The sequence below is a fragment of the Malaclemys terrapin genome, chromosome 8, assembly GCF_027887155.1.
Source record: "Malaclemys terrapin pileata isolate rMalTer1 chromosome 8, rMalTer1.hap1, whole genome shotgun sequence".
NCBI lineage: Eukaryota > Metazoa > Chordata > Testudines > Emydidae > Malaclemys > Malaclemys terrapin.
In genome coordinates, this window is record NC_071512.1 from 18,819,116 (window position 1) to 18,840,379 (window position 21,264).

The 21,264-nt window shown below is 42.9% G+C and overlaps 1 protein-coding gene across 2 annotated transcripts in view; it reads right to left on the reverse strand.

Moving 5' to 3' along the window:
• JAKMIP2 (janus kinase and microtubule interacting protein 2) overlaps positions 1–20,435 on the reverse strand; it is a 113,835-nt gene extending 93,400 nt beyond the window's left edge. For both annotated transcript variants that reach the window (XM_054038625.1, XM_054038626.1), the window contains exon 1: positions 20,372–20,435. The gene's annotated coding sequence lies outside the window, so the exon portion shown is untranslated. The remainder of the gene's footprint in view (positions 1–20,371) is intronic.
• Between the last annotated feature and the right edge of the window lie 829 nt (positions 20,436–21,264).

Below are 21,264 nucleotides of genomic sequence, written 5' to 3' on the forward strand. Positions count from 1 at the left end.
TAATTTTGACCTTGCTGTCCTTTGATCTTTTCCTCTCCGTTTTAATACTGAGATAACAAGCATGTCCATTCTTTGCTTTCCTGCTGCTCTTATCATTTTACAAAGGGTACCTATGACTCATAAATAAGGCTAAGATTTTGTCACAGATATTTTTAGTAAAAGTCAGGGACAGGTCTCTGGCAATAAAGAAAATTCACGACGCTGTGACCTGTCCCTGACTTTTACTAAAAATATCTGTGACAGAATGGGGATCTGTGGGTCCCCACACCGCCTGCAGGCGGGGCAGGTGCACAGCAGCTAGGATCTCTGGGGGTCCACCACATATGGTACTAAGATGCCACCAGTGATCTACAGTGATTACTGATGGTAGAAATAGAAATGGAGGTTGTGATTTTATTCTTGCTAGGTTCAAAAAGGTTCACCTAACCTTTGGTGTTTCCCCTTCACTATGCTGGATGTTTTCATGGCATTGGCTGGGTCATTCTTCATACACTCTGTTCAACAGGATTACTGCTACGTCAGGGGTTGGCAACTTTTGCCATGCAGCCCACCAGGGAAAGCCGCTAGTGGGCCGGGATGGTTTGTTTACCTGCAGCGTCCGCAGGATTGGCCGATCGCAGCTCCCCACTGGCCGCGGTTTGCCATCCCCGGCCAATGGGAGCTGCTGGAAGTGGCACGGACTGAGGGATGTGCTGGCCGCCGCATCCCGCAACCCCTGTTGGCCTGGAACGGTGAACCGCGGCCAGTGGGGGCTGCGATCGGCTGAATCTGCGGACATGGCAGGTAAACAAACCATTCCGGCCCGCCAGTGGCTTTCCCTGACGGGCTGCATGCCAAAGGTTGCCGATCCCTGTGCTACATTGTCACTCAATCATAAGTAATGGAGATAGAAAAGATGGAAACTGGACCATTCATTTCATTTACTTGCCATTGTATGGTTGTGCCCTACATTTTCTTCAGATTTGGTCTGCCCAACACTTCCTAGGCCATTGGTGGCAGCTCTTTACGAGTTTGGTGTTTAGAATGGCCATTGCTTGACATTCTTGTCTTTCTCCTGTGCACAGGGACATCAGAGGAGGGGGGGGATTGGCAGGAGGTGCTAGTCGGGGGTTATACATTTTTCTTTTTTTGAATCATATATATACCCCCAATGTGAATGGCTCTGATTAGCTAGTGATTGTCCCTTTGCTGGGCTCCATTTAAATGGCTACAGCCTTCACCTGAAACTATAAAAATGGGAAAAAACTGTCTATATTAGACAACAAAGGAGTCTTATTGGGCAGCTTATATGTACCTCTTCCATAGACACAAAATGGATGGCTGGCCTCAATTTGTCCATAAGTATCCTTCTCTTAAGACTCAAAAGAAAATATATGGCCCTTTTGACAAGCACGTATTCTCCACCAAGGGCTCTCAGTGGCATGTGGTGTTTTAAAAATACATCTGCACACACAAAGAACAAAAATAAATCTGGCCATTAACTGCTCTTCCTTGGCATATCTCGCAGTCATTAATGTGCCTCAGACATGCACATAATGAATAAATGACTTGACGGCAAATAAATGCCCTTTAACTGGTGTCTCCGAGAGTGCTGCTTGTTCACAGAAGAACACAAGAGAAATGGCCTTGTTGACCAGAAAGTGCACCCCGTTGCCCTAGGGGAGATGAGAGGGTTAGTTGCCTCTGTGGCTTTTTGTGTCTCTAAACATTAAACAGAAAAAAGAACCACATGCTCTTTTATATATGGTAGCTCCTTTTGGATTAAAGCCATGTTGAAACATTTTACAAAGCAGTTATATGCTGGCAGTCAGTGGCTACAATAAAAAAGAGAGGCCACCATGTGCTCAGTAATGACTCAGGCTAGATTTGGGCGTAGAAAGGTTGGGCTAGGAAGCAAGGATGCATTACGCTATATGTTAAAAGTAAGTTCACTTCCAAATGGATGGTTGTCAGAGAGGGAGCAAAAAGCACCGCAGTTTAACATTTGGTAACATCTCTAGTACTAAGAGCAAATAGGCTGGGAATCAATAGACTTGTATTCTATTCTCAATTCTGCCAATGGCTTGCTGTGTGTGCTTGGGCTACTTAGTTTACTTCTCTGTGTCCCCATTGTAACAGGGAAAATATTATGTACCGTGCTTTGTAAAATGAGGTGAGATCCTCCGATAAAGCTATGTAAGTTCAAGGTATTACTATCTCATCCTTTAAGAGTACAGCACCTACCCTTAGTACAGCCCTAATACTGTGACACCACTGGGTATGACCCCATAAGTATGCGCTTCTGGTCAACATCATGTGTTCACCAGATGACTAATACTGAGAGACTAACCCTTCCCCCTTTTCGCTCTCTCTCACAGGCTGTTGTTAGTGTTCTTTGTTAAGGCCTTTTCTTAAACTGAGCTTTTGAAAACATTGTTTGCAAAAATAAACCTGTTGCTCATGGCTCTTCCCTTTTCTCCATGAGAAATAAGGAAGTCCTCCAGGGCAGGGGCCAATCCCAAGAGAATTTTATGAAAGCCTCAAAATTAGAGCTGGTCAAAACAGAATTTCCATTCTATAGGAAATGCCTACATTTTGAAATTTCCTTTTTGGTCCCAAATCAGAACAAGAAGTAGAAATTTCCCACAAAAAAGAAATTTCCCCAGATTTTTGTTTTCTATATATTAAAACGTCCTTAACCAAAGGTTTCGTTTTTGATAAGGGTGAAGCACTTCATTTTGACTTTAGCATTGTGGCCAATATAAAATATAATATATTAAACGTCATAACACTAGAGTCTAAATGAAGCACTTTGACCTTATCAGAACAAAACACTTTGGTGACATTTTCATCAAAATTTTGACTTATCACTACATACCCACCAAAAGTTTCAATTTCTGAAATCTCTATTTTCCTGCTGAAAACTCCCGTCTGAATTTTTTCAACCAGCTCTATTCTAAATTCCTGCTATCTAGATTTTGGATCCAGTTTTCTTTGGCTGGGTCTTATGGTTGGGTAAAAGTCACAGTGAATGCCAGATGGCATCACGTGGGCTCAAGGAAACACAGAACCCTAACAAAGTTGAGTGGATTTTGTTATGACGATGCATTAACTTATTTCTTAGATTTGGGCTGAACATGTCACTTCCCTAGGATCACTGTCAGAGCTAAAAGGAGGAAACGACGGGCATGTTGACTAACTTTCCCCACTTTTGCTTCCTGAGGTTTTGACTTGCACCTGACCCAGCCACCTGTGAAATGTACTTATACCCTTTGTGGATGATCAAAATGAGCTGGAGGACGCTGGTCCCATTTAATAACATGGATTGTTGTGCCGAACATCATGATGGCAAACTGCAAATAATGCTCAAACATGCTTAGGGTCACACTCAGCCTTGCCAGTGATGACTGTCCTATCTTGAATGGCCGGTTTTCAGGGAAAGTTATTGAGGTGGTGATGACGTGGTGCCTTTCTACATTTGGATTCCATAGATTTCTCTAGGTTTGGGCTGGTATTGGACTGAGGGTGCTGATGAAAATACTGATTTTCTCCTTCTAGTGATGGACAAGGGTAATGTGTATATCATGAATCTACTAGTTTTTTATACCAATGTGCTTGATACTGTGAGGCCTAAGGGGGAAAAAATAGATTCTGATGGAGTCAGAGGATTTGTTGAGGAGGAGGCCAGTTTCAGCTCTTCTGTGTGAAGGAATATAATATCAACAGCACAAAACACATCTCACAGTTCAGCATGATGGTCAATCCCTACTCCAGAGTATTTAGAGGGTATTAGCTCACTGAAGGTATTAACCCTTTTCTTCAACAGTGAAAGATATAACATGACACAATATAATTAGGCATGATGTGCATATTCTTTCCTGATATGTATATTTGAAGGCACCCAAAATTTTAAGGAAAATAATTTGCTTTAATTCTGCCTCCTTCTAACGTTTCTATGTGAGAAGGTAACGAAGCAAAGAAGGCAGGGGAATGGGAGAGAGAACAGCTCAGTAATTGCACTGATGTCTGAACCAAGGGACAATAGGACAGAAATGCAAGCAGTGGGCACCAAAGAATCGATGTTCTCATTAAACACTTGGTGACCTTATTTTTTTTCCGTTCAAGGTTTAAGCTTTTCTTCTGTTTCTGCACTGGAAAAAAAGGATGTTAGCAGGGAAATCAAAGTGAAAGTATTTCCTAATGGAAATTAGATCAATGTTGCACTGCTAACAGAATTTCTGCACTCTGTTGTATTTTCCTGTGTAACACAATGGTAAATCTACCCAGATTTGGAATGAGACAGTCCTAGTATTTCAGAAGCAGAAAATTATTTCTAGATACACAAAGTATTGTACACATGAAACTGTAACTCCATTTTCTCATTAATTGTACAAAAGGTACAAACTTCCAGGAGGAGTATTGCTTAGGGTAAGTCAGCACCTTAACCAGTCTGATGATGAATGCATTAGAAATTCTTAAGGTAGACAGGCAATTAGATAAGCATTTCCCATGCGCGTTGATCTATAGTCTATTACAGTGGAACCTTCTTGTTTTATTTTCACCGCTGGCGTACAATTGTGCAGCTGTACTGAAGTCAGGAGTGCTACCCGAATCTACACCATCAAAGAATTTGGCCCTACACATTACATAAATCCCCACCTCAAATTTATGGTTATATATTTATTTGGGCTCTAAGTACTATGTATATAAAATAAACACCTCCCCAGCATGTAATATTCCACTAGTAACAGAAAGGCTCTTCTTGGAACCAATGCCTCAAATACAAATATATCATGAAGACAATGGGGTTTTATCTGGAACTCTGGAAAACTGGTGGGCAGAAGTGTTAAATTCATGGGGGTCGGTGAGCTTATTTTCGTCGGTCCATATGTCCGGAGTTTCAATTTGATTGTCAGGTTGAATGAACCGACAATCCAAAGCAAAACTCAATCTAAATTGCCAAATCTCACCTGGATTTGCGTTCAACCTCTAGGTGCTACACATGTGCTCTGCCTTATAATGTTTGCCTTTAGCCTGTCAGAACGTTGGGACAAAGAACTATTAACTGGTTTGGCACTGATCTTCCACCGTAAGGTGCAATAAAGTGATTAATGGATATAATGAATAAAACCATGATCTTTCATAATTTCAGCATGAAGCCATAAATCAGTCCCCCAAGGTCACCCCAGAATCAGCCCATTGTCACTCTAAAGATCTGCAAACATTTTGGCAAATCTGTTCTGCATTTTGATTTTGACAGGGAATTAAAAGGAGATTATACCCAGAACCCGGCAAGTTCCATGAGTTTACAGATTACATACATTTTACTCACCTAATGCTGAAATACAGATCTTCAGTACGTATATCTTCACAACCTCTCACCCCAACATGCAAAATCTTAATTAGCCTCAGGTTCAGGTTATTAATTATTATTATTGCAACAGTTCTGTGCTTGAGATGCTTTAATGTTCCTTCAAATTCACAACTTCCTGTAGTCTAATTTCTTACTAAGTTCACAGCTCAGTTTAAAGAAGACAGTTTCATATACAATTTCCCTGCCACAGACATGCCAAGATTACCATTGGCTCCTGCACTAAAATTTGAACACAAAATTTCCAAGTTGCTTCTAGCTCCATGGAAACTGTCAAAAGAAGGCAGAAGCATTATTGTTACTAGCAGCAACTCAGTAAGGATCTGTTAAACCAATACTCCAGTATTCTCTGGGGACAAAACAGCAGCCAAAATGTTATCTGCATCTTTTCAGAGGGCATGTTGCACAGGTCCCTTCCTCCACCTGGCAATTATAGTAGCATTAGATACATTGAGAAGTGGACTACAGTCATTCAACATATAGAAATGTGAATTGGTTACAAAAAAAGGAAAGAAAAAGTTTCCAGACTCCATGTGTGAAATCACGTTGGGCCAGATTTTCAATGGAAGTTAGGCACAGTTGCTTAGGTACTATTGAAAAGCCCAGGAGGTGCCTATCTGCATCTTTAGGCACCTAGATAACTTTGAAAAGCTGTCCCTTCACTTCTCTGGCCCTGATTCCTCATGTGTATAATAGAAGCACATGTTCCTCTTTACAGAGTATTTAGATGCTTCCTTAGTTGAAGTGCTGTTCTAATCTGAAATATGACTATAACAATGGCATAGTAAGGCTCCATGATTTTTTGTCTTTTTTGACTACATGTTAAGTGTGCTCACCTTACAAATTAGGGTGGGTTTTTTAACTGCCAGCCCTGCAAACCCAATCTAGGCTTTGAGAGTCAAGCGGGTGTCTTTCCTTATCAAGGATCGTCACAAATAATCCAGGTAAATGCTGCCTTCATGCACACTTGTGTAACCCTGTTGAGGACAGTGGGTTTGGACAGTGGATTTGCTCTTAGGAAGCAATCCCTTTCCTGCATCCCTTTCTCACATACATAATCCTTGCTTGTGTCAGCAGTCCCATTGACCTCATTGGAACAATTTACCAAGGCTTATGGTGGATTCTCCATCACTGGCCATTTTGAAATCACAATTGGATTTTTCCCCCTAAAAGAGAGGCTCTGGTTCAAACAGGAATGATTTCAGGGAAGTTCTGTGGCCCGTGTTAGGCAGGAGGTCAGCCTAGATGATCACAGTGGTCATTTCTGGCCTTAGAATCTATTCGTCTAACTCACTATGACTCCTCTCATGGGTAAGGTTTGCAAGATTGGCCCCAGAGTCCCTTTTTATAGTTGAACCACATCTTGTTTTTCAGCCTTTTTGACTGAAAGGTGTTATAGAAGCATGTGAATAATTGTTAGGCTAACCCCAGATAAGACAGGATGTTGGCTGGAACTTATCCATTGCTGTGATACAAAAACGCAAAGGAAAAAATATATTCCAGCTTTTTGTAATAAAAAAATGACAGTCCTGCTTGGCTCTACCCACTGCTGTAAGTCAGTTTCATTAGAACTAAAATACACAGTAAAAATGTAGTCATCACACTGAGGTTCTTTAGAGTTAATGGGACTAATCTAACCAACCAGCAAGAGAGCTCAGTGCTGCTTCAGCAGAGCACATCCATCATGTGGTGAGTTTATTGATCTGCCTTCCTCGCTGATTCACAGGCCTCAAGTAAACATTGATTAGTTTATTTTATAAAGAATTTTGGAGAATATTTGCAAATTTTTTAGGTTAGTCTTTCTAAAATTCTCCAATCAAGGCCCGGTTTGTCCAGCCGGGATTAGGACAGGACGGGGACTCTCTCATGTGGTCCTCCCTGTTTCTGGTGGGTGGGCTCATGGAGGAGGAGTGGTCAGGGCATGGGTGGGACCAGGTGGATGCACATCACCCTCATTCTGGGCCTGTGGAAATGTGTTAGAAAAGAACTACAGCTGCTGACTGTATTATCCACCCTGTGTAGCCTCCCATGGAGGTCCTGGGGGCAGCAGAAACCAGAGGAGTCTCTGGAGCTGTGTTGTCAGGAAGGTGGTAGTGGTGGGGGGTTATTGGGGGCCATAGTCATGGTGGAGGCACAGAACACTCATGAATGTGGCCCTAGCATCCTATGGATCTCCTGGGACCACCAACTTTATGGACAACCTTGATGACAGGGCAACCTTCTTCAAGAGAATCTTTGGAGTGATTTTCTCCTCTAACATCTCCTCCCATGGGTTTTACCATGGGACTGGATGATCTGGTCGATGTTATTCCAGTCACCCAGCTGACATCACCCTGGCCTGGAAAATGTGGGGGCCACCATCTGGAGTGTCACAAACATGGCAGAAATACCGCAATTAGTTTCAAGAAGACTATGCAAATGAGAAGTAGTGCTGGCTTAGAAATGTTCTTGACATTAGGGTTCCACATATTTCTCTCTTGTGTGCCAAGCTCTAGCAACAGCACTGTTCCATGCAAAAGGGACTTTCTGCTCCTGGATCTCCCCGTTCCCACATGGAAAGGAGCATCCAATACTGCTGGCTCTAAAAAGCGCTTCACACAGAGAGAGATGGAAAGCCAGGAGTAGGCTGGGGAGAGGGCTGTGGGGATGTACATTATCCACAGCCCTGCACTCAGCAGAACGACTGTAGGAAAGTTAATACATCCAGAGTATGTTCCTGCAAAGACTGCTCTGTGCTGTAGCATCCCCATAAATAGGGTTTCCAAGGGCAAGCAAGAGCTGGGTCAGATTCTGAGGGGGCCCAGAACTAATGTGGAGGACGCTGTATGGACAGCCAAAGGGATCCACTAGATCTGTGGTATGGAACCCCTGGTTTCATCCCTGGGGAAGGGGGAACAAGCCCTGTATCCCTGATGAAAAGATGCAGTGGAATCTCCACAAAGGTGACATCATGGAGTTTATTGGCCCATATGCGGAGTGCACTCTGGCCCGATGGTCATTAATTACTATGTCATATAGTGCATGTCAGCCGGTGCCTTTCCCAACTTGCTCTGAAGCAAACATGCACATTGCCAAGTCACTGACTTAACCCCTTCCGGGGTTTTGGCTTTCTTAATGAAGAAACAAACAAAACAATAACAGAACTAACATTCAGCTCAAGCCTTAGTGGGCATGTACACTCTTACTTTGACTACTTCTGATTTTGATAGGCTATTCCTACCATAGCATATCTAACCCAGGGGAGGGCAAACTTTTTGGCCTGAGGGCCGCATCGGGTTTCGTAAATTGTATGGAGGGCCGGTTAGGGGAGGGGGTTGTGGCCCGGCCCCCACTTCCTATCTGCCCCCCCCAGGACTCCTGCCCCATCCAACCCCCCCTGTTCCCTGACAGCCCCCCCGGGATCCCTGCCCCATCCACACACACCCCGCTCCCTGTCCCCTGACTGCCCCCGACCCCCGCCACCCCATCCAACCCCTCCTCTCATTCCTGACAGCCCCCTGGGAGCCCTGCCCCATCCAACCACCCCTTCTTCCTGTCCACTGGCTGCCCCCGGAACCCCTGTCCCTGAGTGCCCCCTGCCGCCCCATCCAACCCCCCCCCTCCTTCCTGATTGCCCCCCCCAGGAACCCTGCTCCCATTCAACCCCCTGTTCCTCCCTTGACTATCCCGACCCCTATCCACATCCCCACCCCCGACCACCACCCCGAACTCCCCTGCCCTCTAGCCAACCCCCCCTGCTCCTGCCCCCTTACTGCGCTGCTTGGAGCACCGGTGGCTGGTGGTGCTACAGCCACATTGCCCGGCTAGAGCTGGACCATGCTGCCGCCACCATGCAGCACAGAGCACCAGGTCAGGCCCCGGCTCTGCAGCTGCGCTGCCCCAGGAGCTCACAGCCCCGCCGCCCAGAGCATTGTGCTGGTGGTGGAGTGAGCTGAGGCTGCGGAGGAGGGGAAACAGCGGGGGAGGGGCTGGGGGCAAGCCTCCCGGGCCAGAAGCTCAGGGGCCGGGCCGGACGATCCCGCGGGCCGTAGTTTGCCGACCTCTGGCCTAACCTGAGACAATCATTGTGAACACTGGAAGGAACAGATTCAATAGAAACGGTCAAATTATATGTTGTGAACACATTATTTATTGGAATTGGTCTTTTTTTCTGTTCTTGAATTGCTGTGATTTGTACTCATTTCTTTGTTATTTAATTGTTTAGGGAATACTTTTTTTGAAACACCTACAGACAGCTCACTGAAAAAGACCTCCACCAAATATTTGATAGTAGGGAGTCTTTACTCAACTAAGGGACTTGTACAATTTCATTGTCCAATCAGAGAAAAATCCAGTGCCACTTTATGCCACCCTTACTCTCAATTGCACTGATCTGGTGAGTAAGAACCGCACAATTTGGATGTCAAAGAATAAATAAATAATATAAAGTGGTACATGAAGTGGTTTTACAAATCATTTATCCTTAACAGCATGTGGTGTTATTTACAAAATAGGTAAAGACATGTAGATGATAACAATATATGATTTGTATTAGTCTTCAGGAGCAGCTTATAAACACATTTCAGGTCAAATGCTCAGTTGGCATAAATCAGCATAGCTATGGAACAACACTTATTTATTCCCGCTGAGAATCTGGTCCATACATGTCATGACAAAGCATCTAAAATCAGATTTTAAAAAGCATTCAAGACAAAGTTTGCATGTGCCCATAATTTCTTGCTAGCTGCATCAGAAGCAAGAACTCCCCTTCCCTTCTCCCACATATCTACAGAAGAATTTAAATAGGAACAAAGCTTATGTACATCAATCTATACCAATATCCAAAGAAGATATTTACACCCTCATTGAGTTCCCTGTAGTAATACAGGCCACCACACAGATCACAGATGCTGACCTTATATTCCAAGACAGAGGCAACATGTAGGTCATGCTGTGACCTACAAAAAATATATGAAACCGTGCAAAAGGGAACTGCTCACAAAGAAGCCTGTGAATGTGGCACGAATGTCACTGGGTCAGTAAAGCTAACCAGTGAAACTGGACAGGTATCTACTTACTATTCAGTTGCACCAGTGAAGTGCTTATTAGCTATTCTTTTAAATGAAATTGTACGGTTAAAGAGTTTTCCAGCTTAACTAATTAATGCAATCACTCTTTTAGCTATAAATTGCTGAACACTGTCTCCAAATTTAGCTGTTCCTATCTATGTTTAAAATTAGTTCCAGACTAATAAAAATACTTTTACACTGAAGCTTTTATTATTTAGTGGAATTATATATTTTCTCCTATTAAAAAAGGAATCATGAAAAATATGGCAGATTTTACTGTCTGATCATGCAAAAATAACAATTCAGTTTGTCTCTGATCAATGCCAGAGGCAGAAAACATCAGTACAACAGCAGTTCAAATATAAAATGAGTGACTTGTCTATGCATGACATAAAAGTATGGTAACCTAGGAACAAAAAATGTGTTCCTAGCAGGGCTACCCAGAGGATTCAGGGGGCCTGGGGCAAAGCAATTTTGGGGGCCCCTTCCATAAAAAAAAGTTGCAATACTATAGAATACTATATTTTCGTGGAGGCCCCTATGGGGTCCGGGGCCTGGGGCAAATTGCCCCACTTGCCACTCCCTCTGGGTGGCCCTGGTTCCTAGATCACAGAAATAATAGACTGATAGCAGACAAATAGCTTTCTAGGTTCTTATATGACCCTCATCACTCTAAAACAAATACATGCATAACAATAATAAAATAAAGTAATGATTATAATAATAATTTCTACCTAACACCTGTGATCCTAGGACCTCTAAGGATAATAATAATAATAGTTAAGACTTACAGAGATGAATCTGGGAAGTAATATTATATCCATTTTAAAGAAAAGCGATTCTGTGAATTTTAGCAAATCAGTGGCAGAGTAGGGATGAAAACAAGGAGTCCTGTCTCCCAGTATTATTGCTTAGTGCTAATTAATACCAACAGTACTAGTTCAGAACATGGATCCAATATGTTCCAGGCACAAAGCATTCAATTGTAGCATGGTGTTAAATTATTTATTTTACTGTCTTGCAATTTTATTTATGCATTCTTATTACTCTGCGCCATAGTAGCTTTAGCCCTTCTTTCTTACATGTGAGGCCCGATTCTGCAACCTTTGCTCATATGAGTAGCTTTTACCTCACCTTAATACTACCAGAAGAGCTTTCCCAACATTTGTGGAGTTTGATTCAGCATATTTTTATCCAAATCTTTAGGCCGGACTTTGCTCTCAACCCAGTGTAAACCAGGCATAACTCCATTGCAGTGAATGGAGTTACACTACAGTAAAACTGAGGCAAGTCAGAAAATAAGCCTGCCTCCACTATGTCAGAAAGTTAGCAACCGCAGCGTCTTCAGAACCAGACCATGCAGCTGCAAAGGTTAACTGAGGAAGAGATGAAAGCACAAAGTGTGGTAAAAACTTTCAAACAAAAATGTCACAGGTACAGTCATTTAATCAAAAGAACTTGAAGCTTTTACGATTCAAGCTAAGTTTAACTTTTCACTTATTTTGTTCACTCATTATGATTTCTGATTTGTCTCTAAACAAAGCTGAGATTCTCATGCAACTATTCACAGACGTTTTTCCCCTTTAGAGTTTCACTTTCCAGGGTGACAATAAGACATCTTTCTTGAGCCCAGTCCATGTAACATAAGGCATAACCCTTTACCCTAGATGTTCAAGGAAATCATAGTAAACATAATTTCACTAGTGTTCAAAATGAAGATTGAGAAATGAAGCATGGATACTAAACAGAAATTAGAACATATTAGCTGATTTGGGGAAACGAAAGCTACCAAGTCAGGCAGACTGAAAATGGAAAGCAATGTTCATTTTACCCTTAGTTATTCAAAATATTTAATTGCTCTTGGCCAGCAATTTTATTTTCTATAAAATGAACTAAAACCAATTTTGTAAATGATAAATTTAGGAAAGAACTTGCATAATGCAATGTCTGTCCTTTCCAAAGGATGTTCTCCAGTAAAGATGGATGAATTATTATTCCATTTAAAGTTATATTTGTAACAAAATTAGCCCTTTTTGGATTACCCGATTTTCATATATATTCATTATTTCTAAATATTTGACAAATAGTTTACAGGAATAATTTTCAGTTTCTGGATCATTCATTAATTTGTTCCTTTTATCCATGTGCCTGTTACCGGTTTATTCCCTTTTTTTTGTGATTGGTCACCTAAATGACATGGCTTTATTTCTGCTCCCAGATTGGATTACAATGATTTTCCATTATGATTTTTTAGATGAATGAAAAATCATTCTAAAAATTTATTAAATTTGAGGATTTGTGACGTTCTATCAATTCTTCATCAGCCAGCTAAACACTCATAGATAGACAAATATGATTCCACAAATTGTGGTGAACTGAACTCAATGTTTTTATTCATGAAGAGATTTGCACATCATCTTTTTTACTGTTCGACTATCCCAGCTGGTAGATAGATCAAGGTCCCAAATTGTATGCTTAATTCTGCACTATCCTCTGTGTCATCATTTAATCCTGCTTTGCATAGGTGTAAAAATACCACAGTTCTGATTTGGTAGCATTCAGTTTTGCCAACTCTTGTGATTTTATCATAAGGCTTGAGAAATTTGGTGTTTTTCTTAAAGACCCAGCTCCTGGAGGCAAGTGATTATGTAAGAATCTCAGCTTTAATTAAAAAATATACTATGTTTCTAGCCCTCGTGGATGTGGAGAAAAGTCAGAAAATGTGACCTGAGAGAGCATCCTCAGGAAATTGAAAGAATCCAAAATGAATTTTTCTGTTAATATCATGATTTTTAAGCCAATTTCATATTTTTGGGGTGCCTGAGAGATTTTTTTGGACAATTCTGACAATACTGAGCATTCCATCACCACTTTGCTCAGGTTTAAATGATGGCTAAAGGGACCCTGCCATGGAGAATCCAGCCATGAAGTTGTAAAAGATAAATATGTTAAAATCCAACATGGGGTCATATTTTCAGCTGGTATAAATTGATAGAGCGGTTACACCAGCCTGGGATGTGGCCCAATACCTTGATGGAAGGAATTCTGTTTTAAGTTCAATGAAAACAATTACAGTACTTTGTTTGGATTTAAACATTCTCCTGCTTGTCTTGAAACCCAAATATTGCAGAAGTATGCACATGAATCAGAATGTGAAAGTGAGCAGAAATCAAAGTAACATTGACAAGTCAGCTTGCATTGTGCAATTACACAATGGGTTACACAAAGTCAACAGAAGGCACACATGTTAACAATGAAGCGAAGAGGTGAACAAATAGATGGTTTCTGCAATTGACAGAAATATCTTCAGCCTTCCATTATTTGGTAAAAAAGAAGAAATTATCGTTTGCATTCTCAAGCTACTTAGCTTTCATCTCTTTAGTTCTGCTCTTTATTGTACAAAAGAACTCTTACTGTACTGAACACTTATGAAGGAGATGTGTACCACATGTCTCATTGAAACAACAAGTATCAGATCTTTTATGTTAATCTCTTTTGGCCCTATGATCCCTGCCAACTGCGTGTTGTGACTGGTAGCAAATAAAAATGAAGTCAATCAATAAAATGAATGCTAATATAGAAAATTATAACTAAAAGTAGGATGGAGGCACTGCGAGGAACCTTTAATATGGGCATTTGCTTTTCATTTGGATGCAATTATTTTATGATGCCAATTTAGATTAGATTCTACAAGATGGAGACTGACTTACAATGTCTAGCTTTTTTGCGACTCCTCCTGCTCTCTCATCTTGCTGGCTGTTCATGGCTGAACACCAGCAAGTCAAGACCATGTGAGAGGAAAGGGCATAATATTTAGTTCCACCATAGATAAAAGCATAAGAACATGGGGAGGGATAGCTCAGTGGTATGAACATTGGCCTGCTAAACCCAGGGTTGTGAGTTCAATCTTTGAGAGGGCCATTTAGGGATCTGGGGCAAAAATCTGTCTGGGGATTGGTCCTAGTTTGGGCAGGAGGTTGGACTAGATGATCTCCTGAGGTCCCTTCTAACTTTGATATTCTATGATAACATAAGAATGGCCGTACTGGGTCAGACCAAAGGTCCATCTAGCCCAGTATCCTGTCTACCAACAGTGGCCAATGCCAGGTGCCCCAGAGGGAGTGAACCTAACAGGTAATGATCAAGTGATCTCTCTCCGGCCATCCATCTCTACCCTCTGACAAACAGAGGCTAGGGACACCATTCCTTACCCATCCTGGCTAATAGCCATTAATGGACTTAACCTCCATGAATTTATCCAGTTCTCTTTTAAACCCTGTTATAGTCCTAGCCTTCACAACCTCCTCAGGCAAGGAGTTCCACAAGTTGACTGTGCGCTGTGTGAAGAAAAACTACCTTTTATTTGTTTTAAACCTGCTGCCCATTAAAAGCATGTGCTAAAACTGTTTGTAAATAACATATGGGGTTATTGTGGCAGGTAAGCGGGACAGTCACCAACATACCAAGGCAAGGTACTACCAGTAGGTACTGGTGAGACCTCATCTGGAATATTGTGTGCAATTCTGGTCTCCCATGGTTAAGAAAGATGAATTCAAACTGGAAGAGGTGCAGAGAAGGACTCCTAGGAGGATCGGAGGAATGGAAAATGTACCTTAAGGGGAGGGATTTCAAGGAGCTTGGCTTGTTTAGCCTAACCAAACAAAGGCTGAGGGGAGATATGATTGCTCTCTATCAATACATCAGAGGGACACTTCCCAGGGAGGGAGAGGAGTTTATACAAGTTAAACGCCAATGCTGACACAAGAACATTGAAATTAGATGAAGTTAAATTAGCTGAAGGTTTCTAACCATCGGAGGAGTGAAGTTCGGGAACAGCCTTCCAAGAGATCAGTGGGGGCAAAAAACCTAACTTGTTTCAAGACTGAGCTCGATAAGGTTTATGGAGGGAATGGTATGAGGAGATTGGCTACAATGGCATGTGACCCATTTGGACCTGCTAGTAGCAAGTATCCCCAACACCCAGAGATGACGCACTAGATGGGGAGGGCGCTGAGTTACAGAGAATTCTTTCCCAGGTATCTGCCTGGTGGGTCTTGTCCACATGCTCAGGGTTCAACTGATCACCATATTAGGGTTGGGAAGGAATTTCCCCCCGGTCAGATTGGCAGAGACCCGGGTGGTTTTTCACCTTCCTCTGCAGAATGGGTCACTTGCTGGTTTAAAATAGAATAACTGGTGGATTCTCTGTAACTTGAAGTATTTAAATCATGATTTGAGGACTTCAGAAAGTCAGCCAGAGGTTATGGGTCTATTACAGGAGGGCGTGGGTGAGGGTCTGTGGCCTGCAATGTACAAGAGGTCGGACTAAATGAACAAGATGGTCCTTTCTGGTCTTAAAGTCTCTGAGTCTATGAGCTAGGACTGGGGACATCCAGAGCTCACAAGCAGGAGCTGCTACAGCTTGAAGCAAAGAGCAAAGTCTCATTAACTGTGACTGTAAGAGACTATTGTCCTCAGTGGATCAAGCACAGCGGTCGACTTTTAGCACATGCTCACCAATGGGTTACATAGACTCAAGCAAAGTAGCTGAGGAAATGCAAAAGATGCACTGACCCAATGGAATTCCAGGAATTTGTTCACAGCATGAAAAAGACTCTCTGTCTCTGGGAGCACCAGGGCATCCATTGCTACATTTGCTAGTGAGTTCCTAGAAGGTGCACATCCCTATAAAAAGAACAGGAGTACTTGTGGCACCTTAGAGACTAACAAATTTATTAGAGCATAAGCTTTCGTGGACTACAGCCCACTTCTTCGGATGCATATACTCTTCCTGTATCTCTGAGGTGGCCAGCATTTATATGGGGCCTTTACCAGACTCTTCAGGGGTGTCTTGTACAATAATATCCCCAATATGCTAGGATCCAATCTCAACACACTTTAAGATGAAACACATTGAAATGATTGGATGTCACAAAGGGGCCATATTCTGTTCACAAGAGCAAAGCCTGAGTAAAGGGGCTTTTTCCAAGGCATCTACCTGCGTGATGAGTGTTTCCCCTTAACACACAACAAGGGACCAGTAGAACCTGGGATGTGGCTGCTACTAACACGTATGGAAGAAGAGGAGGATGAAACCCACCGAGATGTGAATTTGCATCTTCCCTGTTCCCAGGTCGTACTTTCTCCATATGCCTGGCCTGCCCACATTCCACTCTCACAGCAGGGACTGGCAGAATTCCCATACATAGTATTTCTGCCTGGGCCTCATTGCAGCAGAAACATGAGATTTGAATTACAATTGGAGTCTTGAAAGCTAATGAAGAGAGGCCAAGATTTGTTTCAATGTTTATACAAGACAATGGTTGTGGGTTCAGATTATTCTGTTCCTTTGACAAGGGTATTAATCATTTCGGAATCAAGAGCAAATCTGGTCTTGCCTGCAAAGCTATATGACTGAAGTCCCATGTGCAAGGCCATGATTCACTGTGTCCTTCCCTCCTCCTCCTGCCAGTTGGGAGATGGGATTGTGAGGGTCAAGTCCAAGAACCCCGTGGGGAGAACAAGAAATGTGTCAAGAACTACTGTGTTTGGGGCGGGATTATGGGGAGCAGTGGCTCGAGATGGGCAGCTGGTGTTATTCCTCAGCCAGGGTGACTGTAAAGATGGAGATATCCTGATTCTCAAGTTATCCCCACAGAGCTCTCAGTCAACCTGAAGCCACTAGTACTCCACACCACGTGACACTGGAACGTATGCAGTAAACATAGCATTAGCATTTCATCCTGTTCCTGGGGTTCCCATTGTCTGCAGGCCCTTTGCAGATGCAGGTTTGGCAGCATTGTTCAAACTGCACATGCAGTTTCACCTGGTTCACCTGCTAGACTGCAGCATTCCCCCAGGTGAACTAAGCAGAGTCAGTTTATGAATCATCCTCCGAAATTACATGTTTATGGTTTACCCTTAATAGCATACTCTGGACACATCACTCTACACTCAGTGTGTCACGGGAAGAATAATTTTCCAAATACTAGCCCCAGCTAGGGAGATTATCTTCAAGCAAATCAAACTAGATTCAAATCAAAATAAATTAGGATGGTTTTACCAACCCCCATGTCAGTATGTAAAACAACCGGTGAATACACAAGCTCTGTAACAGTTAGCACTTTTCTGTGCTTTCTGTGTTCAATCGCTCTATACGCATTAGCTGATTAGTTCTCCCAGTAAATTTGTCATTGTTATCTGCCCATTTCACAGGCAGCAGAGTTTATGAGATGTCCAAAGCCACAGATGGAGTTGGTGTCAGTTCAGGGATTAGAACTTCCTTTCTTACTAATTTCTATGCTTAAACCACTGGACCACATTGGTCCGCTAATAGGCTTGATTCTGCTCTCATTTACACTGATGTAAATCAGGAGTGACTCCATTATACTGGGAGTGAAACCAGTGTGAGATCACAGTTAGATCCATTGACTTCATTAGTGTTACACCTGATTTAAACCAGCGTTGGTAGGATCAGAATCTAGCCTATTATCTTTTTATGGTAAGAGGAGTGCTTTTATGCATTTGTAAACTGTGATATTAACTGGCACATAACAGGATAAAAGGAAAAGGATGGGTAATAGAAACCAAAATCTGAAAATGACTCTGGCATCATTCTGTCAGTAGAGTTACACAATGTTTCTCTGACTTGAATACCATGAGGTCAGTTATCCTTTGTAATAACAACGGGGAAATTATGCATCCACTTTCCAGCTGCATTAAAGTTTTGATAATAATAAAAGGTCAAGATGGTCCCACCATGCATTTATAAATGAGAATAGCCTGTTGTTTGTTATGCACGACCACATTCTAGTGCTGCACCTGTGTTATCTTCCCATTAAGTAGAGGCTGAAACAAAAGAGAGTAGGGTAAGAGAAGACCTGTGTTTAAAAGCTTACTGAGCTAGAAATAATCACTGGAAACCGAAGGAAAATATCATCAGAGGACACTGAAAGATGCTGGGGCAAATTCAGCCGAAGGCAGTTACCTATTATTTGCATTGTAATAGCACCTAGAGATCCCAGTTAGGGTTGTGCTGGGCACTGCACAGACAAGTGGACAAATTCAACTCCAAGGCCAGGGCCAGCCTCAAACAATGTAGACCCTGGCAGAATGGCCAAGCCAGCAAGTCCAACAGGAGGGAGGTTACCGGGATGGAGAGTTCCAGAGGATCCAATTATAGGTGGTGGAGTTCCAAAAGTCAACAAGGCTTTCCTGGGAAAGGGCATGACCAGATGCACTGAGTCAGCAACTCCTCTCAGCCACCTCTGCTGGGGGGCTCCCACAAATTTCCCAACAGAGATGCAGTTGCCTGTTCCCATTGGAAACGCCTCCTGCTCTCCCCTGAGGGTGAATCTCCCAGAGGTGCAGACTGACCCCTTTTGAAAATGGGATTGATTCTGGCTCAGTGGGTGCAACGTCTATTGACTTAATTGCACCTGCTTGTGCCAGGGCTGAAGTTAGTCCCCAAATCCATTTATATGACACTCACTTTTTAGTCCCACTGCCAAATCACTGCAAGCTACGTTACTATATACATATGAGTTCACCCACCCCATGTGTAAGCCTATTGAAGTCAATGGAATTACCATGGATTTCCACTAGCATAACAGGAATCAGAATTTGGGCAGGCATGTAAATCATGTGAACATTTAGAGCACAGCTGCTTTTGGTCTGGCATTTGTACACTGGTGGAATGAACACAGAACAGCAGGCCTGAACAATGGGAATTTCGCCTGAGCCAGGATTGAAGGATCAAATCCAGTATTATTGGACAAAATAGACCCTACATGACACTGACATGCTTCCCAGAGTTCAAGTTGTGCATGGAGGTACATCAAGGCAGAATCTGGCGCAATGAATGCAGGGCATTTAGAAAGGAGAATCTGACCTTTCCTGGCACAATGGTGCATGGGACACTTCTGAGTGCAAATCCATAGGTTTAAAAATATGGATTGACATTTCTTCTCCCAATTTCTTTATTTAAACTTTTAATATCTATACCTAGAGCTATCTATGCGTCCATCCCCTGGCCATAAGGTATATGTTCAGTATCTTACATCCATTTATATTAATAGAAACAAATGAAGACAGGCACAAATTAGTAGTTAGTGCCATAAAACAGACCAAATGCATGATATAGGTCTATCCTAAGTGCCATAATGAAACCAAGGGACAATAATTCAGTAACTGAAGAATAAATCGTACACCACCCCAACTGGAATGTTTCTTCAGTTACTGGCAGTGAAAACAGCACATGTACTGTACATACAAAGACACGCAGCTCAATGTGTGAGTATATTTACACACACACACACACACACCCCTCTTCCACAAAAACAAGATCTATATAGAAACATTTTTAAAAAGACAGTCTCAAAATGAAACCTCACACAAAGCCACGGCAAAATAAAATAGGTAAATCTGTGCTGCAAACAAAATTAATCAGCGTGGCTCCTTCTACACTGCTCTTGGCTTAGCTGCACTTACTACCCCAAATGCTATTTCACTAAGGCCCAACCCCAGTATCTGGGAGTTACTGAGGATCAAACTAAGCCCTTTGAAAAAATATCTTTCTTTTTCTGATTAACAACCATCTTCAGTGCAGCCCATTTTGTAACAGCAAAGGAAAGAAATGACAAATAAAAAAAGGGAGCGGGGGGTGTTTAGAGCATGAGGTTAGCTAAGATGAATTCCTGGAACATTGTTTTACTAAGACTGCTCCTAATCAGCCCACCTCCTCCTCTCTCCATCTTTCTATATCTCCAGCTCTCTCACTCCATCCCTCCCATCTCTCCCTCTCTCCAGCCCCCATGCTCTCTCTAATAGCTCAGATGAAAGTCATTGTTTCACAAACATAATAAAGCTACTCAGAGCAACCAGATCAGAAAATGCATCATCAGCATGAGAATAATGACCCTCCGCCACAATAATTAATAACAGCAATAAAGGCAGTGCTGGCTCTGCTGCTCACCATGTCGAAACCAGGAGAAGATGCTGAAAGGCGAGGGATGTGCAAGCTGAATCCATTTTCCCTGTTACTGAGGCTGCTACAGAGCCCAACATCAGCAGCTGCTGGGATTCCCCCCCCCCCTTCTCTGCTTGGTGATGCTGAGGATGTAAACCACCCGCCCACCCAGAGCAGCAGCAGCAGCACTAGCCAGCCACCTCCCTCCTAGGAGGAGGAGGGTGATGAGCTCACTGAGCGAGAACCTGGATTGCAGAAAGCACTGCTGCCTCCCCCTCCCTCCCTTGCTGCAGCGCTGAGCTCTCTCTAGGCTCCATGGCAACAGCCATAAAAGATGGAGGGAAAAGGAGGAGATGGGGGAGGGAAGAGCAGGGAAAGACTGAGGCTTATTCCCAGAAGCGGCTTCAGCCAAGGGAGAACCACTTCAGTGGCCATTACAGCTAATCAAAAGGGGCGAAGCTTGCCCTGGGCTAAGCAGGGTCCCCTGTAGACACTAAAGGTCCCATTTCAAAGAGCTTCCTTAGCTGAGTCTGCGGGGCTGGCAGGTGTGTGCGTGTCAAGGGCATGAATCCCACACATCAGGAGGGAACAGTGGGCATTTGCCTGCCCACAACAAGCTGTTCTGCATTGGGAAATGCAGGCAATGAGGGTGCAGTGGAGGAGGCCAGCGGGAAAACGCAGTCTTACAAAGGTCAAATGGAAGGACATGAAGAGTAGTGAGGAGCTGGCAATTTCATTAAGCAGAGGAACAGAGCCACAGCTATTGAAACATACATAGCGAGAGACAACCTGTAAGACATCTAGTGTAACAAAGTCAGGCTGGACAGCTGCAAGAGGGTCCTCATAGTGTGTCCCAGAAAGTGGGCGGGCACAAGCCCCCCACCACTATAGGACCCTCC